Source organism: Dendrobates tinctorius, unplaced genomic scaffold (genome assembly GCF_039654945.1).
Source record: "Dendrobates tinctorius isolate UK_male_01 unplaced genomic scaffold, ASM3965494v1 ptg000060l, whole genome shotgun sequence".
In the NCBI taxonomy this organism is placed as follows: Eukaryota; Metazoa; Chordata; class Amphibia; order Anura; family Dendrobatidae; genus Dendrobates; species Dendrobates tinctorius.
Window position 1 is genome coordinate 36961326 of NW_027361728.1, and position 26741 is coordinate 36988066.

The following is a 26741-nucleotide window of genomic DNA, read 5'->3' on the forward strand; positions in this document are numbered from 1 at the left end:
TCTGGGAAGAGAAGTTCAAATTCCCTAGCCACATGCAAGCCTGATTACTGCCACTTCTGCTGTCAAACAAGAAATCAGTTAAATAGGACCTGTCTGACAAAGCGAAGTATATGAAAAGAGCCTCAAAAGCTAGACATCATGCTGCTAATCTCTTAAATTCTGGAACAAATTAAAAACATAGTAATTGAGATCTATCAGTCTGGAAAAGATTAAAGCCATTTCTAAAGCTTTGGGACTCCAGCAAAACCCACAGTGAGTGCCATTATCCACAAATGGCGAAAAAATGGAACAGTGGTGAGCCTTCTAAGGAGTGGTCGGCCGACCAAAATTACCCCAAGAACGCAGCAAGGACTCATCCAAGAGGTTACAAAAGAAGCCACAACAGCATCCAAAGAACTGCAGACCTCACTTAACTCAGTTCAGGTCAGTGTTCATGACTACACCATAAGAAAGACACTGAGCAAAAATGGCCTGCATAGCAGAGTTCCAAAACGAAAACCACTGATGACCAATAAGAGCATAAAGACTTGTCTCAGTTTTGCCAGAAAACATCTTGATGATCACCAAGACTTTTGGGAGAATACTCTGTGGACTGACAACACAAAAGTTGATCTTTATGGAAAGTCTATGACATTTGGCATAGAAGTAACAAAGCATTTCAGAGAAGGAACATCATACCAACAGTAAAATATGCTGGTGCTAGTGTGATGGCCTGGGGCTGTTTTGCTGCTGCAGAACCTGGAAGACTTTCTGTAGTAAATGGAACCATGAATTCTGCTGTCTACCGAAAAATACTGAAGGAGAGTGTCTGGCCATTTGTTCGTGACCTGAAACTGAAGTGCATTTGGATTATGCAGCAGGGCAATGATTCAAAACACACTAAGTCCACCTCTGAATGGCTCAAGAAAAGCAAAAATAAGATTTTAGCATATGGAAATAGGTACAAGCTCACCTTCCTGGATTGTGTCAAGGCATAACCCCTATATGAGTGTGTAGAAATCCAATTGCTGCTCAATCCTCTTGCACGAGGAGATGATGCCAGAGAATTGGCAGTAATTGTCCGTGCTGCTGGGTTGAAAGAATCTCTATCATGCTGTGACTGTCTTCGGAAAGGAAGGGGAGGCTCAAACTGTCCCTGGAAATGGGACCCTAACTATCCTTGTCCTGGGGTTACTCCTTGAAGGTAGAGAAGCCAGAGTCTCCAGCCTGGGACAGAAATGTAAGATTAACAAGACACGAAGACAAAACTGGATAACAGAAAACTTCTGTCTTAAAAAAACACTAACCAACAATAGGGAGGAGGAAACGGACAGGGAGGAATAAACTAAATGGGAACGGGAACCAGGAGAGAAACACACACATACTACAGCAAACCACAGATCACTACTACAACAACTCCACTCCAACCACTTAGCTTTAGGATAGAACACAGGAAGACAAGTCTTTTACCGGCAGGGACCAGAATGTCTGACCAGTTTTTATAGGAAAAAGTAATGACTAGATAAGAAGCAAATGAAATGGAGCTGCATGTTTCTGACCAGCATAGAAAGGTTCGTTAACCTCTTCAGCACCAGAGAAAACCAAATCTATTTAATATTGGACACAAATCACACCATCTCTAAAGAAGACCTGGATTCACTACCTGACTTGACAGTCTAACTCCATGTCTTCTAGCCGGACGTGACACCCTCATGACAATCTCATGAGTACAGCCACTATTCTCCAGCATCATCTCCACATACAATTGATTTTTATGCAAAGAAGAGACTTAACTTTGAAATATGCAGGAAAACTTTTCATTTCCATTTGTCAAGAAGTTTGCTAACAAGGGATTTTCTTGTTACAGAGCTATGTTTTCCAAAAATAAGATACTGGAGATTGAAATACTTTATTACAGATACCTTTGTCATATGCAAGGGAAATATGGCATTGTTTCGGGTAACGTTTGCTTGTGAAACTATTGGGTCATCTATATTTAGTGAATGACTTTCCCAACACAGACCAATAACACCAGTTTAGGGTACAAATATAAGTAAAAAGTTTTCACTTTGTGTTAGCTTTCTTGGCCGTTCTAATGTATGTTGGAAACATACACCTCTCTGAATTGAATCTTCTATGAATAGCTTGCTAAGCATCTGCTGTATAGTCACTTCAGCTGCCTCAAACCAAAATAGAAATCTGAGCTTTGTAAAAACATTTTGCACAAAAACAAATCCAACCACCTTCCAAAATAGTGTAAATACCAAGTCAGAGGAAGATGTGAGAATTGTCTGGTTATATTTCTGGTACCTACAATTGTCATGTATAGCAGAATGTCATTCAGATCCAATAACTTTTTTACACTTGCGGGCCCTACACAGTGGCAAATTCACAGCCTTGTACAGCAATGTAAATGAGATTTTCTGAAGCTTATTTACTGTACATGCTCTGTATACATAAATTTTCATAAACTTCATGTCAAATTATTTTGTTGAGCCACCCAGATTTCATACTTGCAATGTATAACGTTTGAAAAAAAAAACACAGAGGAAGTTACATTTTAGAGTAAGTAGTTTGGGCCTCCCACATTGCATTCGTGTGCCACATGTCTAATTGCCACGGTTTTGCAACAGAGCAAATGGCTACATGTCGTTTCAGGTGAGAATGTTAAAAATCTGTTTCACCTGTAAAAATATACATTAGGCTTGATAAAATTTAGTACACCCAAGTCTTGAGTGTTCAAGCTCTGCCTTTCAGGCACAATCCGGGTGCATTCATGTTTCATCTGATTCTGCCAAATCCGAGGCTTCTTTTCCAATTATTGCAATGTGTAAAGTCTATGTTACATGAGCGAAAACAATGAGTTGTATTGAAGTTAGAAACTGTAAACGGTCTCAGCACCTAGTCTATAAAAAGTGAAGATAATGACATGGCCTGAAGTGAAGGTTAAGCTTCAGCTTCTGACATGACAGAATATTTCATCAATAGGGTTTTATTTTAACCCTTTTCTGCCATTGGACGTACTATCCCGTCCATGTGACCTGGGACTTAATTCCCATGGATGGGATAGTACGTCATAGCTATCAGCGGCCGGGTGTCAGCTGATTACCACAGCTGACACCCGGCACATTAACCCCTGGCACACTGCGATCAAACATGATCGCAGTGTACCAGGGGCACAAGTAAGAATTGCTTCCCTAAGACCCCCGGAGCGATGCGATGTGCTGCGTCTCTCTGAGGGTCTCCTCCCTGCAGGCCCCAAAATCCAATATGGCCGTGGGGCCTTCGGGGTCCTGCAGGGAGGCGGCTTCCTCAGTGCCTGCAGAGAGCAGGCACGGAGGAAGCCTGTGCAGCGCCTGTCAGATCCCTGATCTGACAGAGTGCTGCGCAAACTGTCAGATCAGCAATCTGACAATTTACAGTGATGTCCCCCCCCCCCCGGAACAATAATAATAATAATAATCTTTATTTTTATATAGCGCTAACATATTCCGCAGCGCTTTACAGTTTGCACACACATCATCACTGTCCCTGATGGGGCTCACAATCTAAATTCCCTATCAGTATGTCTTTGGAATGTGGGAGGAAACCGGAGTACCCGGAGGAAACCCACGCAAACACGGGGAGAACATACAAACTCCTTGCAGATGTTGTCCTTGGTGGGATTCGAACCCAGGACCCCAGCGCTGCAAGGTAGCGAACCACTGAGCCACCGTGCCGCCCGAACAATTTAATAAAGTAAAAAAAAAAACAACTTGTAAAAATAATTTAAAAACGATTCCTAAATAATAATAAAAATATTCACTAATTCTTGTTTTTTTGTAAATAAGAAAAATCAAAAGTACATATTTAGTATCACCGCATCCGTAACGATCCACCCTATAAATCTGTCCCACTAGTTAGCCCCTTTAGTGAACCCCTTCAAAACAAAAAAGAACAAAGCAAAAAACAATTCTTTATCATCATACCGCCGAACAAAAAGTGCAATAACACGCGATCAAAAAGACTTATATAAATATGGTACCGCTGAAAACGTCATCTTGTCCCGCAAAAAAACGAGCCGCCATACAGCATCATCAGCGAAAAAATAAAAATTATAGCTCGCAGAATAAAGCGATGCAAAAATAATTTTTTATATAAAATTTATTTTGTATAAAAGTGCCAAAACATAAAAAAAGATATAAATGAGGTATCGCTGTAATTGTACTGACCCGAAGAATAAAACGGCTTTATCAATTTTACCACACGCGGAGCGGTGTAAATGCACCCCCCAAAAGAAATTCATGAATTGCTGGTTTTTGTTCATTTTGCATCCCAAAAATCTGAATAAAAAGTGATCAAAAATGTTATGTGCCCAAAAATGGTACCAATAAAAACATCAACTCGTCCCACAAAAAATAAGACCCCACATTACTCTGTAGGTCACAATATGGAAAAATTTTAGCTCTCAAAATGTGGTGATGCAAAAACTATTTTTGCAATAAAAAGGGTCTTAGTGTATGACAGCTGCCAAACATAAAAACCCGCCATAAATAGTAATTCAAACCCCCCTTTATCACCCCCTTAATTAGGGAAAAATTATAAAATTAAGAAAAGGATTTATTTCCATTTTCCCATTAGGGTTAGGGCTAGGGTTAGGGCTGAGATTAGGGTTAGGGGTGTGTTGGGGTTAGGGTTGGAGTTAGAATTGAGGGGTTTCCACTGTTTAGGCACATCAGGTGCTCTCCAAACGCAACAATGGCGTCTGATCTCAATTCCAGCCAATTCTGTGTTAAAAAAGTCAAACGGTGCTCCTTCCTTTCCAAGCTCTTCCCTGTGCCCAAACAGTGGTTTACCCCTACATATGGGGTATCAGCGTACTCAGGACAAATTACACAACAACTTTTGTAGTCCAATTTTTCCTGTTACCCTTGGGAAAATAAAAAATTAGGGGCAAAAATATCATTTGTGGAAAAAAAAAATATATTTTTTTATTTGAATGGCTCATTGTTATTAAGTTCTGTGAAGCACTTGGGGGTTCAAAGTTCTCACCACACATCTAGATAAGTTCCTTGGGGTGTCTAGTTTCCAAAATGGTGTCATTTGTGGTGGGTTTCCACTGCTTAGGCACATCAGGGGCTCTCCAAATGCAACATGGTGTCAATTCCAGCCAAAAAAGTCAAATGGTGCTGCTTCCCTTCCAAGCTCTGCCATGCGCCCAAATAGTGGTTTACCCCCCACATATGGGGTATCAGCGTACTCAGGACAAATTGCACAATAACTTTTGGGATCCTGGTATCAGCGTACTCAGGACAAATTGCACAATAACTTTTGGGATCCTGTTTCCCTTGGGAAAATAAAAATTGGGGGTGAAAAGATCATTTTTTTTGGAAAAAATGATTTTTTTTAATTGTACTGCTGTACGTTATAAACTTCTGTGAAGCCCTTGGGGGTTCAAAGTTCTCACAACATATCTAGATAAGTTCTTTGGGTGTTTAATTCCAAAATGGGGTCACTGGTGGGGAGTTTCCACTGTTTAGGCACATCAGGGACTCTCCAAACGTGACATGGCGTCCGATCTGAATTCCAGCCAATTTTGCGTTGAAAAAGTCAAACGGCACTCGTTCCCTTCTGAGCTCTGCCATGCGCCGCAACAGTTATTCCCCCCACATATCAGGTATCAGTGTACTCAGGACAAATTGCACAATAATGTTTGCAGTCCAATTTCTCCTGTTAACCTTGGTAAAATAAAAAAATTGGGCCTAAATTAATTTTTTTGTGAAAAAAAGTTAAATGTTCATTTTTTTTTTAAACATTCAAAAAATTCCTGTGAAGCACCTGAAGGGTTAATAAACTTCTTGAATGTGGTTTTGAGCACCTTGAGGGGTGCAGTTTTTAGAATGGTGTCACTTTTGGGTTTTTTCTGCCATATAGACCCCTCAAAGTGACTTCAAATGGAATGTGGTCCCTAAAAATAAAATGGTTTTGTAAAAATGAGAAATCACTGGTCAACTTTTTAACCCTTATAACTTCCTAACAAAAAAAAATGTTCGTTCCAAATTTGTGCTGATGTAAAGTAAAGATGTGGGAAATGTTTTTTGTGTGCCATATCTCTGATTTAAGGGCATAAAAATTTAAAGTTGGAAAATTACGAAATTTTCAAAATTTTCGCCAAATTTCCATTTTTTTCACAAATAAACGGAAGTTATATGAATGAAATTTTACCACTAACATGAAGTACAATATGTCACGAGAAAACACTGTCAGAATCACCGGGATCCATGGAAACGTTCCAGAGTTATTACCTCATAAAGGGACAGTGGTCAGAATTGTAAAATTTGGCCCGGGCATTAACGCGCAAACCACCCTTGGGGGTAAAGGGGTTGTGTTTTTTTAAAAGGGTTATCACATCCTCAGTGTTCAAAAGCACCATGCTCCCCTGCCTCTCGATTTCCTGTGGTGCACTCCTGATTGACCATTAAATCCAGCTGAATTGCAGACAGAAGTGTTTGCTTTCCAATGCGGCAAGCAGAGGTAACTTCACCTCTGCATCATCAGAGGAGCCCAGGGACACTGCACATAACCAAATACAGAGTAGCGTTTACAAGCTCTTTAAGCAAAGAACTTGGGAGAGCTTCCTTAGAAATGCTTTTAACCCCTTCACCCCAAACCTATTTTTCACCTTCATGAAAAGGCCCACTGATTCTGAGATTGTTTTTTCGTGCTTTATGATAGTCGTAAAATTTGATTTGACCTGCGTTTATTTGTAAAAAAAAAAAAAATAACAAATGGAAATTTGGTGAATATTTTGGAAATGTAGTCACTTTAAAACTTTTAACTTTATGCCCTTAAATGGGAGAGTGATGTCACACAACATGGCTAATTAATAACATTCCCCACATGTCTACTTTACATCAGAATAATCTTTGAAACATATTTTTTTTTTTGTTAGGACGTTATAAGGGTTAAAAGTTGATCAGCGACTTCTTCTTTTTCCAACAAAATTTCCAAAACCATTTTTTTTTTTTTAGGAACATCACATTTGAAGTGACTTTGAGGGGTCAATATGATAGAAAATACCCAAAAGTGACACCATTCTAAAAACTGCACCCCTCAAGGGCTCAAAACCACATTCAAGAAGTTTATTAACCCTTCAAGCGCTTCACAGGAATTAATTAAATATGGAAGGAAAAAATGAACATTTATGGTAACTGTTTTTACAAAAAATTTTTACTTTCGACCTATTTTTTTTTTCACAAGGGGAACAGGAGAAAATGGACCCCAAAATTTGAGCAATTTCTCTTGAGCACGACAATATCCTATATGTGGGGGAAAAACACTATTTGGGCAAATGACATGGTTCAGAAGGGAAGGAGCACTATTTCGCTTTTTAATGTAGAATTTGCTGGAATAATTAACGCATGCCATGTTGTGTTTGGAGAGCCCCTGATATGCCTAAACCCCCACAAGTGACACTTCCCCTCGGGTAACCTATCTAGATGTGTATTGAGCACATTTTACCCCCCGCTGCGTCACAGAAGTTTATAATGTTGAGGCGTAAAAATAAAGAAATCACATTTTTTCCACAAAAATGTCTTTGTCTTTGTAGTCCCAAATTTTGCATTTTCGCAAGGGTAACCGGAGACATTGCACCTTACAATTTGCTGTGCAATTTCTCCTGTGTATGCCGATACCCAATATGTGGATGAAGGCTACTGTTTAGGCGCACAGCAGAGCTTGGAAGGAAAGGAGCGCCATTTGACTTTTTGAATGTTAAATTTGCTGTAATAGCGGACGCCATGTTGCGTATGGAGAGCCCCTGATGTGCCTAAACCCTCTACAAGTGACACCATTTTGGAAGCTAGATCCCTCAAGGAATTTATCTACATGTGTAAGGGGCACCTTGAACCCCCAGGTGCTACACAGAAATTTATAACGTTAAGCTGTGAGAATAAATCACTTTTTTACACAAAAAATGTTTTTACCCACAAGTTTATTTTCACAAGGGTAACAGTTGACCCCATAATTTGTTGTGCAATTCCTACTCAGTACGAAGATACCCCATATGTGGGGGATAACTACTGTTTTTGTGCACAAGCAGGGCTCAGAAAGGAAGGAGTGACGTTTTGAAACGCAGACTTCGATGAAATGGTCTGCAGGTGTCATGTCGTGTTTGGAGAGCCCCTGATAAACAGTGGGAAAACTCCACAAATGACCTAATTTTGAAAACTAGACCCCTCAAGGAATTTATCTACATGTGTGTTGAACAACTTGAACCCACAGGTGCGTTACAGAATTTTGGAAAGTTCATCTGTGAAAACGAAAAAAATTTATTTTTCCCACAAAACGTTTTTTTTTTTTTTCACACGGATATCAGAAAATGTACCCCAGAATTTGTTGTGCAATTTCTCCTGAATACCCGATACCCCATATGTGGTCAAAAACTACTTTTGAGGGACAATGCAGAGCTAAGAAGGGAAGAAGTGTGCTATTGGAGTTCAGATTTTGCTGGACTGGTTTGAGGGTGCCATTTCACATTGGCAGAGCCCCTGAGGAGCCAGAATAGCAGAACCCCCGCCCCTTATAAGAGACCACTGTTACAAACTACACCTCTCAATGATTTCATCTAAGGCTGAAGTGATCATTTTGACACCACAGATGGGTTTCAGAATTTTATACCATTGGGCACTAAAGAGAAAATAACTACATTTTTACCACCAAAATGTTGTTTTAGCCCCAGATTTTACATTTTTACGCTGGGAAACTGGAATACTGGCACCAAGATTTGTACCATTATTTCTGCTGAATGTAGACATACCTCATATGTGGGTGTTACTGCTTAGCCACATGGCGAGACTCGGGAGGGACAGAGCGCTATTTATCTCCTTGAGCTCAGATTTTCCTAGAATAGCATGCAGGTTCCACATACAGAGCCCCTAAGTACTATAAGAGCAGAATTTCCCCCTCAAGTGACCCCATTTTGGAAATCATAGTAGTTGGGAATTTATCTACAGTTGTAGTGACGATTTTGACTCCATGAGCGTTTTCCAGAAACAGGCAGCAGTGGATGTTGCTGAGTGAAAATTGAAAACTGCAGCTGTAGCGACTAGTACATTTTAGTGCCCAGCTAATGCACCCGTAAATTAGGCGGGCTGTCACAGCTACAGAAGAGCTAAACATGTGGGCGCTAACTGCTGTTCAGGCACACTGTGGGGCTCAGAAGGAAGGGGGGCATTTGTATTTGGGAGAGCTGAATTTATTTTGGGAGGCGAGGATCCATTTTGCTTTTTTAGAGCCTTTGTTTTACCAGTAACGTGGAAGCCCCCTATATTTTCTTTAACAGATGACAGACCTGAGTGAGGCTTGCTCTTTTTGCGGATTGAGTTGATGCTTTTACTGGGAACATTTTACGTAATGTTAGAGATCACCTTTATCCGATGCTCTTCATTGAGCACTTACTTTGGGGTTTCCATCTAAATCTTCGAGTGATGTGATTTAGATTGCGGAACCCTCTGCTTCTCCACCATTACTGGGGTCTGAGCCAGAACGTGTCTCCAAGCTGGGGACTTGCTGGAGAAATAGTAGTATAATATTAACTAACAGTTCTGGTTTTGTACAAATAAAATATATTAAATATCTGAATGTGTATGTATCAAGCCATGCCAACTCCACATCGCCCCGCGTACTGGCGGATGGAGAACGGGGTTGCAGAGGGAAAGTGCGGGACGCGGGTGGAGAGCGGAGCTGCGAGGGAGGGAGAGTGGGACATGGATGGAGAGCGGGGCTGCGGAGGAATAGAATGGGACAGCGCATGAAGAGCGAGGATACAGAGGGAGAGAGTGGGACAGAGGGAGAGAGTGGGACGGAGGGTGGAGAGCAGGACTGTGAAAGGATAGAGCATGATGGCGGGTGGAGAGCGGGACGTGTGTGGAGGACTAGGCTGCAGACGGAGAGAGCAGGACAGCCAGTAGAGACGGGCTGCTCAGGGAGAGAGCGGGGATGGTGGATGGAGAGCGGAGCTGCTTTGGGAGCGAGTGGGACGGCCAGTGGAGAGCGAGGATGTGGTGGGAGAGAGCTGGACGGCCAGTGGAGAGAGGGGCTGTGGAGGGAGGATGCGAGACGGCGATTGAAGAGTGGGGCTGCGGAAGGAGAGAGCGGGACGGCCAGTGGAGAGCGAGGCTGCGGAGGGAGAGAGCGGGATGGCCAGTGGAGAGTGGGGCTGCGAAGGGAGAGAGCGGGACGGCCAGTGGAGACGGGCTGTGTTGGGAGAATGCGGGACGGTAATTGGCGAGTGGGACTGCGGAAGAAGAGAGCTTGATGGTGGATGGAGAGCTTGGCTGTGGAGGGAAACTGGGGCTGTGGAGCCGAAAGCATGGCTGCTGAGGGAGAGAGCGGGACAGCCAATGTAGACGGGCTGTAGAGGGAGAGAGTGGGACAGTGGATGAAGAGCAGGGCTGCTGAAGGAGAATGTGGGGCAGAGGGAGACTGGGATAGAGAGCGGAACGGCCAGTGGAGAGTGGGGCTGCGGAGGGAGAGAGCGGGACGGCCAGTGGAGAGTGGGGCTGCGGAGGGAGAGCGTGGGACGGCCAGTGGAGAGTGGGGCTGCGGAGGGAGAGAGCGGGACGGCCAGTGGAGAGTGGGGCTGCGGAGGGAGAGAGCTGGACGGCCAGTGGAGAGTGGGGCTGCGGAGGGAGAGAGCGGGACGGCCAGTGGAGAGTGGGGCTGCGGAGGGAGAGAGCTGGACGGCCAGTGGAGAGTGGGGCTGCGGAGGGAGAGCGTGGGATGGCCAGTGGAGAGTGGGGCTGCGGAGGGAGAGAGCGGGACGGCCAGTGGAGAGTGGGGCTGCGGAGGGAGAGAGCGGGACGGCCAGTGGAGAGTGGGGCTGCGGAGGGAGAGCGTGGGACGGCCAGTGGAGAGTGGGGCTGCGGAGGGAGAGAGCTGGACAGCCAGTGGAGAGAGGGGCTGTGAAGGGAGGATGCGGGACGGCGATTGGAGAGTGGGGCTGCAGGAGGAGAGAGCGGGACGTGTTGTGAGTTCATTTTCCCCTTCACCATTGAGGTCTGATGAACTCCCTCTTCTGGTGAAGGAAGGTAGTGAGGCTGATTACAAAGCACCTGAGCAGAATGATGATGACTGGGTGACTGGAATTGCTGACTGCATATAAGGCAGCCGACGCCCTTCTGCCTTGCGGGTGATTTCTCTGAGGGATTCTTGGAGACCATTCTGATTCCTGCTCCTCAAAAGCTAAGTTTTTCTGCTCTGCTTTTTGCATTTGTGTTTTGGTTTTGTTTTGCCTTGCTTTTCTGATTCCTGCCTTTCCCTGCTGGGTGAGCTGAATTCCTTTTTGCTCTGTCTTCAGAAATTACCTGAGTACTGATATAGTCTTTTTGAAGCCTAGCGTCTTCAGGGCTTTTTTCCCTATCAGTCTGTTGGCTCTTGTTTTTGAGAGGGTTTTGGCGGATTGCAGACAGCAGCTTTTCTATCCTGTCCTATATAGTTAGCTTGGGCCCCATCATTTGCTCAGCCTATCTTTCTATCTGTGTGAGTGTTTTTTCATCTTGCTTTCACCGTCATTATATGTTGGGGGCTGCCTATTGCTTTGGGGTCTGCTCTGGGGCAGTTTAGATTTCCCTTTCTGTCTTTAGGCTATGTAGTTCTCCGGCTGTGATCGAGGGGTCTAGGGCACCGTAGGAACCCCCCACGGCTACTGCTAGTTGTTGTTGTTAGGCTCAGGGGTCTGCAATCCGATAGCTGCCAACTTCTCTGGTTTTCTGGACTTAGCTAGTATTTCTGTTTTTGCCTCCTACGGTGACTCATTCATAACATACCGCAGTTCCTAGGGTACTCAATAGCAGGAAAGAATTGTAAAAAAAAAAAAAAAGTGTGTATATTTTTTCCTCTATATCTCTGAGGCCGTAGGGGGAATTTTTTTTTTCTCTCAATGGAGATAAAGCAATTGTCTGCTCGTGTGGAGCAGCTCGCTGCGGAAGTGCGGGGAGCTTCCACCTACCTTGCTCATTCACATGCTGCTGAACCAAAGATCCCTACTCCTGATGTGTTTTTTGGGGATCGGTCTAAATTTTTGAATTTCAAAAATAATTGTAAATTATTTTTTGCCTTGAAGCCTAACTCGTCAGGGAGCTCCGCGCAGCAGGTTAAAATTGTCATCTCTTTGCTGCGTGGCGATCCCCAGGATTGGGCGTTTTCTTTGAAACCAGATGATCCTATTCTGACTAATGTGAACGCATTTTTTCAGGCCTTGGGGTTGTTGTATGACGAACCTAATGCTATTGATCAGGCTGAAAAGACCCTGTTGGCATTGAGCCACGGTCGAGATTCTGCAGAATTGTACTGTCAAAAATTCCGAAAGTGGGCAGTCCTTACTACCTGGAATGATAATGCCTTGGCAGCTCTCTTTCGGAAGGGTTTGTCAGAAGCCGTAAAAGATACTATGGTGGGATTTCCTGCTCCCTCTGGTCTTGACGATTCTATGTCATTAGCCATTCAGGTTGATCGGCGTTTACGTGAACGCAGGACTGCACGAGAGGTGTTGCCACCTGTTGAACAAGTGTCTGAACCTATGCAATGTGATAGAGTTTTGTCCAGGGAGCAACGTCAGGAGTTCAGAAGGCGTAATAAGCTGTTTTTTTTTTGTGGAGATGCCTCGCATATTATTTCTGTCTGTCCTAAACGAGAGAAACGTTTTGCACACATGTTTTCTGTGGGTGGTGTTCAACCTAAGTTTCTTCTGGCAATTACTCTGATCTGCTCCCTGTCCACATTTTCCGCCAAGGCTTTTGTGGATTCGGGAGCAGCCCTGAACCTAATGGACTTGGATTTTGCTAAACGTTGTGGATTTCCGATAACACCTCTGCGGACGCCTATCCCTTTGAGGGGGATTGATGCTACTCCTTTGGCGAAAAATAAACCTCAGTTTTGGACCCAGGTGGTAATGCGGGTCGCCCCAGACCATCAAGAAAATTGCAAATTTTTGGTGTTGCATAGTTTGCATGATACCATTGTTCTGGGGTTTCCCTGGTTGCAAATTCATAATCCAGTTTTGGATTGGAAATCTGTGTCTGTGGTGAGTTGGGGTTGTCGGTGTACCTTTAGTGAGGCTCCGGTTTTTTCCACCTCTCCTCAGTCGCATGATGTTCCTGACTATTTGGCGGACTTTTATGATGTATTTAGTGAGAATGAGTCTGCGTCTTTGCCTCCTCATAGGAGTTATGACTGTGCAGTTGAACTGAGCCCGGGGTGTAAATTTCCCAAGGGTCGGCTCTTCAATTTATCTGTACCCGAGCATGAGGCTATGCGATCCTATATTAAGGAGGCGTTGGAGAAGGGTCATATTAGACCATCCTCTTCACCCTTAGGTGCCGGGTTTTTTTTCGTGGCCAAAAAGGATGGTTCATTAAGGCCTTGTATTGATTATCGTGCCCTCAACAAAATTACTATTAAATATCAGTATCCGTTACCCCTGATTTCGGACCTATTCTCCAGAGTTAAAGGTGCTTGCTGGTTTACCAAGCTGGACGTCAGGGGGGCGTGTAATCTTATCCGCATTAAGCATGGGGATGAATGGAAGACGGCGTTTAATACTCCGGAGGGACATTTTGAGTACCTGGTGATGCCTTTTGGGCTCACTAATGCCCCTTCTGTCTTCCAGTGCTTCATGAACGACATTTTCCGAGACTTTGAGGATAAATTTTTGATTATCTATCTGGATGATATTTTGATCTTCTCCAAGGATTGGGATTCTCATGTGGAACATGTTGGGACTGTGTTCCGGATCTTGAGGGAGAATTCCCTTTATGTCAAAGGATCGAAATGCCTTTTTGGTGTACAGAGGATTTCATTTTTGGGATTTATTTTGTCTCCGTAAACTATTGAAATGGACCTGGCCAAGGTACAGGCCATTTATGATTGGGTTCAGCCCACTTCTTTGAAGGCCCTCCAGAAGTTTTTGGGTTTTGCTAATTTTTATCGGAAATTTATAGCAAAATTTTCTAGTATTGCCAAGCCATTGACTGATCTGACTAAGAAGGGTGCTGATGTGTTGAATTGGTCTCTGGAGGCTGTTTCTTCCTTTCAGGAGCTGAAGCGAAGATTCACTTCTGCCCCGGTTTTGCGGCAACCTGATGTCTCACTCCCGTTCCAGGTAGAGGTGGATGCTTCTGAGATTGGTGCAGGAGCTGTTTTGTCCCAAAGGATCCTGTAACATCTAAAATGAATCCCTGTGCTTTCTTTTCCCGAAAGTTCTCTCCATCTGAACGTAACTATGATGTGGGGAATCGGGAACTGTTAGCCATGAAATGGGCATTTGAGGAGTGGAGACATTGGTTGGAGGGAGCTAAACACCAAGTCGTGGTCCTCACTGACCACAAGAATTTGATTTACCTGGAGTCGGCCAAACGCTTGAACCCTAGACAGGCTAGGTGGGCCTTGTTTTTTTACACGTTTTGATTTTGTGGTCTCTTTTCTTCCTGGCACTAAGAATGTCAAGGCAGACGCCCTCTCTAGGAGCTTCTTTGTTGATTCTCCTGTGGTGACCAAGCCTGCTACCATCTTAGGCGAAGGAGTAGTACTTTCTGCCATCTCGCCCGATTTGAGACGTGCTCTGGAAGAGTTCCAGGAGGACAAACCTGAGCGTTGTCCCAGTGGAAAGTTGTATGTTCCTGACCAGTGGAAGAAGAGAGTGATGTCTGAAGTTCATTGCTCTGCATTGGCTGGTCATCCAGGTATTTTTGGTACTAGAGATCTGGTGAGTCGGTCTTTTTGGTGGCCCGCCTTGTCTCGTGATGTCAGGAATTTTGTGCAGTCCTGTGGGACTTGCTCCCGGTCTAAACCTTGTTCTCGCTGTAGTGGGTTGTTGATGCCTTTGCCGGTACCCAGGAGGCCATGGACCCATATTTCAATGGATTTCATCTCTGATATGCCTGTCTCTCAGAGAATGACTGTTATTTGGGTGATTTCTGATAGGTTCTCTAAGATGGTTCATCTTGTACCACTCCCTAAGTTGCCATCTTCCTCTGAGTTGGTGCCCCTGTTTTTGCAACAGGTGGTTCGCTTGCACGGGATTCCTGAGAACATTTTATCTGACAGGAGTTCAGTTTGTGTCTAGATTTTGGAGGACTTTCTGTTCCAAGCTGGGAATTCAGTTGTCCTTCTCCTCTGCTTTTCACCCTCAGACCAATGGGCAGACTGAGAGAACAAACCAGACCTTGGAGTCGTATTTGAGATGTTTTATTTCCGCTGATCAGCATGATTGGGTTTCATTTTTGCCCTTGGCCGAATTTGCTTTAAATAATAGAGCTAGTTCTGCCACTTTGATGTCACCTTTTTTTTGTAACTTTGGGTTTCATCCTCGATTTTCTTCAGGGCAGGTGGAGCCTTCTGCCTGCCCAGGTGTTGACACTGTGGTGGAGAGAATGCACCAGATCTGGGACCAAGTGGTGGATAAGTTATCTCTCTCCCAGGAAAAGGCCCAGCGGTTTTCCAACCGACATAGGACCATTGCTCCCCAGTTTAAGGTTGGTGATATGGTTTGGTTATCATCAAAAAATATCGCTATGAAGGTGGCTTCTCCTAAGTTTAAGCCTAGATTTATTGGACCTTACAAGATTTTGGAGATTATTAATCCGGTCTCTTTTCATTTGGCTCTTCCTGTCACATTTAAAATTCATAATGTTTTTCATAAGTCCTTGTTGAAGAGGTTTGTTGAACCAGTTGTTCCTGGGGTGGCACCTCCGGACCCTGTATTAGTTGAAGGTAACATGGAATATGAGGTAGAGAATATACTGGATTCCCGTCTGGCTAGACGGAGACTCCAGTATTTGGTTAAGTGGAAGGGTTATGGTCAGGAGGATAATTCCTGGGTCTCTGCCTCTGATATTCATGCCAAAAGATTGGTGCGTGCCTTTCATCAGGCTCACCCTGATCGCCCTGGTGGCGTGGATGAGGGTTCGGTGACCCCTCCTCAAGGGGGAGGTACTGTTGTGAGTTAATTTTCCCCTTCACCATTGAGGTCTGATGAACTCCCTCTTCTGGTGAAGGAAGGTAGTGAGGCTGATTATAAAGCACCTGAGCAGAATGATGATGACTGTGTGACTGGAATTGCTGACTGGATATAAGGCAGCCAACGCCCTTCTGCCTTGCGGATGATTAATCTGAGGGATTCTTGGAGACCAGTCTGATCCCTGCTCCTCAAAAGCTGTTTTTCTGCTCTGCTTTTTGCATTTGTGTTTTGGTTTTGTTTTGCCTTGTTTTTCTGATTTCTGCCTTTCCCTGCTGGGTGAGCTGAATTCCTTTTTGCTCTGTCTTCAGAAAATACCTGAGTACTGATATAGTCTTTCTGAAGCCTAGCGTCTTCAGGGCTTTTTTCCCTATCAGTCTGTGCGCTCTTGTTTTTGAGAGGGTTTTGGCGGATTGCAGACAGCAGCTTTTCTATCCTGTCCTATATAGTTAGCTTGGGCCCCATCATTTGCTCAGCCTATCTTTCTATCTGTGTGAGTGTTTTTTCATCTTGCTTTCACCGTCATTATATGTTGGGGGCTGCCTATTGCTTTGGGGTCTGCTCTGGGGCAGTTTAGATTTCCCTTTCTGTCTTTAGGCTATGTAGTTCTCCGGCTGTGATCGAGGGGTCTAGGGCACCGTAGGAACCCCCCACGGCTACTGCTAGTTGTTGTTAGGTTCAGGGGTCTGCAATCCGATAGCTGCCAACTTCTCTGGTTTTCTGGACTTAGCTAGTATTTCTGTTTTTGCCTCCTACGGTGACTCATTCATAACAGGGACGGCCAGTGGAGAGCGAGGCTGCGGAGGGAGAGAGCGGGATGGCCAGTTGAGAGTGGGGCTGCGAAGGGAGAGAGCGGGACGGCCAGTGGAGACGGGCTGTGTTGGGAGAATGCGGGACGGTAATTGGTGAGTGGGGCTGCGGAAAAAGAGAGCTTGATGGTGGATGGAGAGCTTGGCTGTGTAGGGAAACAGTGGGGCTGTGGAGCCGAAAGCATGGCTGCTGAGGGAGAGAGCGAGACAGTCAATGTAGACGGGCTGTAGAGGGAGAGAGTGGGACAGTGGATGAAGAGCAGGGCTGCTGAAGGAGAATGTGGGGCGGAGGGAGAGCTGGATAGAGAGCGGGACGGCCAGTGGAGAGTGGGGCTGCGGAGGGAGAGAGTGGGACGGCCAGTGGAGAGTGGGGCTGCGGAGGGAGAGAGCGGGACGGCCAGTGGAGACGGGCTGCTGAGGGAGAGAGCAGGGCTGTGTTGGGAGAATGCGTGATGGTAATTGGAGAGTGGGGCTGCAGAAGAAGAGAGCTTGATGGTGGATGGAGAGCTTGGCTGTGGAGGGAAACAGTGGGGCTGTGGAGCGAAAGCATTGGCTGCTGAGGGAGAGAGCGGGACAGCCAATGGAGACGGGCTGTAGAGGGAGAGAGTGGGACAGTGGATGAAGAGCAGGGCTGCTGAAGGAGAATGTGGGGCGGAGGGAGAGAGCAGGATAGAGAGCTGGACGGCCAGTGGAGAGTGGGGCTGCGGAGGGAGAGAGCGGGATAGAGAGCAGGACGGCCAGTGGAGAGTGGGGCTGCGGAGAGAGCGGGACGGCCAGTGGAGAGTGGGGCTGCGGAGGGAGAGAGCAGGATAGAGAGCGGGACGGCCAGTGGAGAGTGGGGCTGCGGAGGGAGAGAAGAGGATAGAGAGCGGGACAGCCAGTGGAGAGTGGGGCTGCGGAGGGAGAGTGCGGGATAGAGAGCGGGACGGCCAGTGGAGAGTGGGGCTGCGGAGGGAGAGAGGAGGATAGAGAGCGGGACGGCCAGTGGAGAGTGGGGCTGCGGACGGAGAGTGCGGGATAGAGAGCGGGACGGCCAGTGGAGAGTGGGGCTGCGGAGGGAGAGAGCAGGATAGAGAGCGGGACGGCCAGTGGAGAGTGGGGCTGCGGAGGGAGAGAGGAGGATAGAGAGCGGGACGGCCAGTGGAGAGTGGGGCTGCGGAGAGAGCGGGAAGGCCAGTGGAGAGTGGGGCTGCGGACGGAGCGTGCAGGATAGAGGGCGGGACGGCCAGTGGAGAGTGGGGCTGCGGACGGAGAGTGCGGGGTGGAGAGTGGGGCTGCGGAGAGAGCGGGACGGCCAGTGGAGAGTGGGGCTGCGGACGGAGAGTGCAGGATAGAGAGCAGGACGGCCAGTGGAGAGTGGGGCTGCGGACGGAGAGTGCGGGATCGAGATCGGGATGGCCAGTGGAGAGTGGGGCTGCGGAGAGAGCGGGACGGCCAGTGGAGAGTGGGGCTGCGGACGGAGAGTGCAGGATAGAGAGCGGGACGGCCAGTGGAGAGTGGGGCTGCGGACGGAGAGTGCGGGATAGAGAGCGGGACGGCCAGTGGAGAGTGGGGCTGCGGACGGAGAGTGCGGGATCGAGATCGGGATGGCCAGTGGAGAGTGGGGCTGCGGAGAGAGCGGGACGGCCAGTGGAGAGTGGGGCTGCGGACGGAGAGTGCAGGATAGAGAGCGGGACGGCCAGTGGAGAGTGGGGATGCGGACGGAGAGTGCGGGATAGAGAGCGGGACGGCCAGTGGAGAGTGGGGCTGCGGACGGAGAGTGTGGGATAGAGAGCGGGATGGCCAGTGGAGAGTGGGGCTGCGGAGGGAGAGAGAGGGGCGGCAGTTAGTTACTATGCCCGGGCAACGCCAGGCTCGTCAGCTAGTATATAATAATGACCATTGAATAATAATAGAATAGCAACAATACTAATGTAATAACTAATGATATAATATAATAACTGAATAATATTTTTAATAGATTAATAATAATGTAATAGTTGTTTAATACAAACCATTAATAACATAAAACTCGTCAGGAGTGGCAATGTCGGGTTACTCGCACTGCCTCCTGTGGGCAGTACGTGGAGTGCCAGCTCTTGGGCACAGCTCCACCATATATAGCGGCGGTCCGGGAGCCGCCAGTCACGGCTGTACACCGTATATAGATATATTGCCCGTTGTCTTGGAGACCAGGTGGCGGAGGGAGGGGCGGGGGCCCCCGGCCGGTCCTCACACCGCAGGTTACAACACGAACAGATAGGTTATCAGTTGTTCCCACACATGCGGCCCCGCCCCTTTCGACGGTCACCTGGTGGGCGTGGCTGTAAGTTTTCCCGCGGTGTGATGGGCCGAGGAGTCGGCGGGGCGGGGCCAGCGGCGCTGAGCCTGCGGGGAGTTGGCCGGGTTCCCCAGTGCCGTCCGCGCTCCGGAGACTCCTGTTGCTCTTTGGTTTACTGTGAGACTTTCCTGAAGAGCCGGCTCTGTGCCAGGCGGCAGGATGACGCGTCCGCTCCCACAGGGGCTGCAGGTGAGTGACCGGCCGGGGGCTGCGCACGCCTTCATACTCTACAAGTGTCAGGGAAGAGCCTTACTGCAAAGGGACCTGCTCACTCTAATCGCTATTTGCTGCTTGTGCTGTGAACAGTCCTGTCAGACTGCGGACTGGGAAGAGTTCTATCTCACAGGACACTGTCTGCCCAACTTCTGCGCTCTGGAGACCCCTATATGCTTTTGTCGGTCTGGAGTCTGCACTTCGACATTTAGGGTTACTGTCCCTTTAAATGTAAGGCATAGCAGTGTATATATTCCTGTGGGGTCCCCATGACCGGCATTCATTATCACTGTCTTCTGAAGAGCCTCACTGTGCGTGTGTGGTGGGCTCATAGTCAGTAGTACTGAGTGATCGGCCAGTGGCACATGTCGCCACGACTGAGGCACGGTGGCCTGATATGTATATTGTGACTGGTCAGCCTCACGCCTGAGCACATGTCGCCACGACTGAGGCACGGTGGCCTGATATGTATATTGTGACTGGTCAGCCTCACGCCTGAGCACATGTCGCCACGACTGAGGCACGGTGGCCTGATATGTATATTGTGAATGGTCAGCCTCACGCCTGAGGTACTGGGGGTCGGGGTCGGGGGCAGAGGTTGGCATACTTGTCCATGTAAGTATTGCTCGTGGATAGTTGTCTGGCAGCCAATCAGGTTGTAGCTTTTTCATCCAAAATCCTGTAAAAAATGAAGCTAGGCTCTGATTAGCTGTAAGGCGAAGGCTGGGTGCCTATCCGATTACCTTATGATAGAGACTTAGGCTATGTGCACACGCTGCGGATTCACCTGCAGGTTTTTTCGTGCGGAACTGCAGGTAAAACCGCAGGTAAAGTGACCCGCAGTGGAATCCGCAGAAAGAATTGACATGCTGTGTTTTAAAAAACGCGCAGAAAAAACTGCACCGTCAGCACAGCGGTTTTTAAAACCCATAGGGTTACATGGTACTGTACCATGTCTGCGGAACTGCTGCAGAATCCGCAGCGTGTGCACATAGCCTTACTCAGGTTTTTTTGGCCGAAGCCTCAAAAAACAAGATGAGGAGAAAACCCTCTGACGGAGCCATTCACTGCAATGAGGCGGTCACTGGCCTCCGTTCTGGTGGTGGTGGTAGCACGGACTACCGAGTTATTTGTGTCCACGTAAACAGACAGACTCGATTCTGAAATGGAGTCCAGACTGTTTATATTGTTCTTCTGCTGCCAGGTTTTAGATTATGTCAGTATTTTAACAAGTGTCTGAGGTTCTCTGTCTGCCTCCAGAATGGAAGCCAGATGGAGAACGGAGCGTCGCCATCTGACGCATCATAATGAATGGCTTTGGCAAAGGATTCAGTCTGATTCCCATTTTTAGGACTTCAGACTGAAGCCCCTGACAAAGCCTCGAATGTGAGGTGAAACATAATGAAAAATTAAATTAGCCTTTGCCCTGGTAATCCTTCCACTTGGTACTCTCCATGGATATGACACCAATTTCTGTTTCCCTAAGCTCGATACTGGGTAGATCTGTGGGAACTGTTCAGCCAGTGTGGTTGTACTAGGCACCGCAGTCTGGTTTCATTCACATCTTTGTGGTACATTCGGGATCTTCACAGCTACAGACATCTGTGGTGTAGGCCAATAATAAACGCCATGTGAAAGGTGTCCTGACCTACTTGGAAAAACCAGTTCTGCTGAACATGAAGTGTTGCTTGCCACTGTCAGGAAAGGGCTTACATACATTTCCCAACCAAGCACCTCTTCTCTGCTGTAAAATAAACCTGACTGACGGCACAAGAAGTGATTTCACAAGTGTTCTAAGGAGGCCTTCCCGTGATAAAGTGTGTGATGGAGGGGCCACTCCTGGGACCACAGCGGTGACCAATATTACGGAATTGGACTGTATTTCTGCTTGTAGTCATCAGTGTGGGTCCTGTGTGCCAGACCTCGAAAATCAGTCTTCTGTAGTCTCTGACCATGTATATTCATTAAACGTTCACACTTGTGTATTTTTACATATGTGGTTGGATTAGATTTAAAGGGAGTGTCTTATGTAGACAGCCAGTGGCCACCTACACTGTCGGGGCATAGAAACGTCATTGAGTGAATAGTCAGTGTGCGGATTAGTAAGGTTCAAACACTGACCATCTTCTGATTTTCATCCATGTGCCTGTTCTTTACATCCACGTGACATCCTTTTTCATACAACTACATTGAAACATCTACATGATCACATACAATTTTGTAGGTTTATAGCAGAAATGTATCTGTAAAACTTGGATGCCACTCTAATAGTCCACGTTGGATTCAATTTTTTTTTTTTTCTTATAAATTCCCCGCCCCACGCAAACTTTGAGAAAGATATTATTAATCTGAACAGCAGTATTGAATAACATGGGCCAGTGAGTTGTCTGATGGAGCATGTGTGATTTATACTCTTTTCTGCTCGAGACCTTACACTCAGCCTATTGATGGAAGCTTAGAATGGCCCTAAAAGCACCTTAAATATACACATCAGAATGCACATGGAAGAATTGATTCGGAAAGTCTAGACTGTAAACTCTCCACCAAATCATATGGATTTTGGTGTCAATTTCCCATTTTAAAATGGCATATAAATAAAATGAAAGAGATTATTCCCGCCCTAGTGCTTATGTGGTTCCCTTGCCTGGTCGCCTGCAGGTCTCTGTAAAATCAGTCTTCCTCCACAGTTCTGTTATCTCATGTGACCTTTGCAATGGTGACATGAGATGATACTTGCACATTGTTCTGCAGAGCCAAAAATGGGGTTTGTTGCAAATTTTAACTTCCTTATTGACCTCGATAGAGAAAATGCACAAGTACTGGCGTTCTCTGGATGAAAAATATACCCACCGCAGGTCAAATTCTCAGAAAGCACATTGAAATAAAGTGTGTTCTACACATCCCCACCGCTCCTCTTCCTAGGCCCACCATTACTCTGCGTGTTTCCTTTGTCGCCCAGGCTAGGCAGTGACTAGCTGCAGCAGTAATTTATTGGCCGCTGCTGTGGCTAATCATTGGTTGCTGAAGTCTTATGGCCGGAAGTGGAGGTTGGCGGGAGACTCGGGCAGGATTAGAGGAGTAATATTGCGGGTTGGTATGGAGAGTGCATTACTCATTGTTATGTATATAATTTTTGCCATGCTGGTCAGGTTAATAAAATTATTTCAGGGATGGTTCACCATGTTAATAAAACAATCTCAAAACTATGGCTTTGAGTGGATAGAAGTCAAATATAAGCAAAATGTTTTCTGTGAAATCAGCCTTCCTGAAGCTTTGTATTTGTGTCTGGTGCTGGCAGTGCCTGTTACTGTCCAGCGGGCATATGTCAGTACTGAGCCTCATTTATACTGTATCTTTGTGTACACAGGACGTGCTGTGAATCCTCTGGGACACGTCATGCCTGTTATATGTGCAGGCTGTTTATACAGTATTTCACCCCCTTCGTGTACACATCCTCTGTGTAATAACAGTACGGAGGATATGGGGCGATCAGTTGGTTGTCAGAATGTAATGTGCTGTCTAATAGGTATGTTGTACATCAGACTGGGGCCGCACACAGACATTCGGCTTGTGCCGGCTTCACTACTTGGCCCATTTTTCATGCTATTTGTTTAACCCGAATGTCAGGGATATAAATTGTTAGCATTGCACTCTGCATCATATTTGGAAAAGTTCCCAGCATACATGTCAAACATATCCATAGATTACAATTACGCTTATGGATAATAAAGAAGTGTCCTTTGGCTTTCGTCAGGGTAGTGTCTATCCCGGCAGACGTATTGTTTGGTGCAGCATCACAGGAGACCGAGAGGTAAGGGGGTCGTCTTCCACCTCCAATACAAGGTAAACTTATATATACATGATGATGATCTGTTGGACTATAAAGGGTCCATGAATTGTTGTTGCAGGAGCGCTCGTTTGTCCTTGTCCTCCACTGGTGTCGATATAACTTTTTTTTTCTTTCTACTGTGCAGTAAAACACTGTGCTTCTCTTTTAATGTGGGGGTATGCTTTTTTGTACATTTACAGTCAATGGCTGACGTACCCCTACAAATCTGTGTTATGAGCCTGTAAGTTCTCCGTGCCCATGTTGTCAGTGTGTTGCTTCTAAGAGGCACCATATTCTCCCAGAGGCGATGCTACCTCCACACCTTAAGGCTATGTGCGCACGTTGCATATTTGATGCGTCTTTTTATGCACGTAAATGGTCCAAAAACACAATGGAATAGTTATGCAAGATAATATAATGACAAACCTGATGTGTTGTGCACAGTGTTTTTTTTTCTGCAGCATGTCAATTCTTTGTTCATTTTTGACCCATTGAATGGACAGGAAAATAACGCATGAAAACGTGCTTATTTTCCGCTGCGTTTTTCTGCCAAGAGATGCAGAAACCTTACAGAAATTTCTTCAAGCAAATATGCAACGTGCGCACATAGCTTAATACAGCACGTAATGCAACTTGCTACATTTCTTTGTGGAGTCTCATAGGATTTGTGTGGCAGAGCCCACTGTTTCATCATGGGTGTACACAATGGACCCATAGCAGAATCCTTCCAACAGTGATCCACAAGTCTAGTTTCTAGTTCATTGGTTTTATATCTGCAGTTGATCTGCGCTTCTCTAAAGATCGATTCTTCTGTAGACTGCTTATCAGGTCATATGGGTGACTTAAAGGACTTGTCACACTAAGCGATATCGCTAGCAATATCGCTATAGCTTGTGACGATATAGCGATATTGCTAGCGACATCGCTGTGTCTGATACTTACCTACGACCCGCTCCCCCCTGGTTATCGCTGGTTATCGCTGATCGCGCGAGAACGTCCAGGACTGTTTCTCGTCGTCAGCTTCCTGCGGCGCTTCCTGTGGAGAGACGAGCGTGGAGCCGGGCGGGAGGACGTCAGGATCGCCTCGTCTGACAGGTAAGTAGCGACCCCCGTCCCCAGCGATGTCGCTGGTGAGATCTGCCTGTGTGGCAGCTCACTAGCGACCACTTAGCGATGTACCAGCGATCCTGACCGCGTCATATCGCTGGTCGGGATCGCTGGTACATCGCTACGTGTGACAGTACCTTTAGACCCCGTCTCACATAATGATATCGTTAGCAAGATCACTGAAATGTCACCTGTTTTGTGACGCAACAGCGACCTCGCCAGCGATCTCGCTACGTGTGACACATAGCGGTGACTGGCCCCCCTGCTGGATATCACTGATCGTGCTCGAATGTCCTAGGCAATTTTTTTATCGTTGGCGTCCCGCTGGCCAACATGCATCGCTGTGTTTGACGCCGACGTGCGACCTCGTTGGCGACGCAGAACTCAGGGGCGCAGGCTTGAGTCATCAAAATAGCTGCTGTGTGACAAGGTCCCAACGACCGCCGAGGTCGTTATACGGATTGCCATATCGTTGCTGCATAGTTGAGTAGATCTGCCTGTTTGACAACTTACCATGTAGTGACGCACCAGCGATCCTTACCAGGTTGTATCGTTGTTGGGATCGCTGGAGCGTCGTTATGTGAAATGGGACCCTTACAGTGGGGAAAAAAGTATTTAGTCAGCCACCAAATGTGCAAGTTCTCCCACTTAAAAAGATGAGAGGCCTGTAATTGGCATCATAGGTAGAGACAACTATGAGAGGCAAAATCAGGGCTGTGGAGTCTGAGTTGGTATAAAATGGTCCGACTCCTAAAATATATAATAAATTGGGTACAGTAGTTCAATGCAGAATGTGCTGAATATTTTTTCATAGGAATTTGGGAAAGTTATGAAATGTCCTATAAATGGCTGTGCTATTCCTGATCTAAGGCTACATTCACACACAGCGTTTTTGCTGTGTTTTTTGAGGATACGTTTTTCAGCTGCAAAAGCAGATCAGCTTTTTAAAAACCGCATCACCTGAAAGGTTTTTGAGCTCATAGATAATGTTTTCAATAGCAAAAGCAGATTAGAAATCTTCTCTATCTATCCATTTATCCATATCTGTCTATCCATATCTTATCTGTACCAAAAAGAATGAAAGCCGGGTACCACACAGACTAAGGCTGAGTTCACACGTGGCGTTTTTTCGCGTTTCCGCGGCGGTTTTAACCGCGCGATTTTGCCGCGAAAACGCAAAAAATAAGCATCCCATGCATTCCTATGGGATTCCGCAATGCTGTGCTAATGCTGCGGTTTTCACCGCGGCGGAATCGCTTCGCAGTAAAAAAACGCAGCATGCTCATTATTTTGCGGAATCGCGGCGATCCCGCACCCATAGGAATGCGTTGTTCCGCTTCCTTCCCGCATGTGGCTGTGCACAACATGCGGAAAGTAAGCAGAACAATTGCGGATGGTACCCACGGTCCGGAGGAGAGGAGACTGTCCTCCGGGCTTTGGGTACCATATCCCTGTAAAAAATAGAATTATAAAATAAAAAATATTGTTATTCTTACCTTCCGGCGTTCCGGGCAGTCTTCCCGCCTCTCTCCACGCTCTCGTTCCCAGTAATCCTTTGCGAAAATGCCCGCGATGGCGTTCGATCTCGTGGGATCGCAAAGTCTCGCGGTCATTCGCGCGACGTCATCGCGAATGACCGCGAGACGTCGCGATCCCGCGAGAACGGACGTCATCGCGGGCATTTTCGCAAAGGATTACTGGGAACGGATGCGCGGGACGTCGGAAGGTAAGAATAACAGTATTTTTTATTTTTTTTTTACATTCTATCTTTTACTACTGATGCAGCATAGGCGGCCTCAGTAGTAAAAAGTTGGTCACACTTGTCAAACACTGTTTGACGATTGTGACCAACCTGTCAATCAGTTCTCCAAGCGATGCTACCGATCGCTTGGAGAACGCTAGCATTTTGCAAGCTAAATACGCTTGCAAAATGCTAGTTGTTCCATGGGAAAATCGCGGGAATTTAAAATGCGATTTTCCCGCGGAATGGAATTCCGGAATTCTCGCGGTAATTTCCGCGAGAGTTCCGTTACGTGTGCACTTAGCCTGACACTCCTTTTTTTTTTTTTTTTTTTTTTTTAGCACCAGTCAGGTACATCTCATAGCTGCCCAAAAGGACGCCCAGGACAGGCATTGCTCGTCTTCAGTAACACATCAACATCAATTGATAGTTGGAATAAATAGACTGCATTCACCACATCTTAAGGTGCAGGCTTTATTTTCAAATGTAGGGGTGTGCACTGCAGTATAAGGTTCTGCAGCAGCTGAGGTGCGCAGTATGAGATTCTGCGGAATAGTATGAGTTTCTGCCCCCCCCCCCCCTAATTTTGATCCTGGCTAAAACTGTTTCTTATAGATATGGCGAACCCTCAGGTAACCCTAAATGAAGGTCAATGGACACAGGTGGCTGAATTGAAGGAATTGCTTAATCACCTATTTACCGTGACTAAAAAATTACAAGCTGAGGATTTAACTCCTGGCATTTTCATA

At 46.3% G+C, this 26741-nt stretch overlaps 1 protein-coding gene across 5 annotated transcripts in view; it reads left to right on the forward strand.

Annotated features, from left to right (window-relative positions):
• Window positions 1–26741, forward strand: part of PLD1 (phospholipase D1) — a 358284-nt gene that overhangs the window by 138419 nt on the left and 193124 nt on the right. For 2 of the 5 annotated variants that reach the window (XM_073578848.1, XM_073578850.1), the window contains exon 1: window positions 19136–19291. The exons of 2 other annotated variants lie outside the window; for them this stretch is intronic. The gene's annotated coding sequence lies outside the window, so the exon portion shown is untranslated. Of the gene's footprint in view, window positions 1–19135; window positions 19292–26741 lie in introns of those variants that run through there. One more of the 5 variants, XM_073578849.1, reaches the window with a different exon arrangement.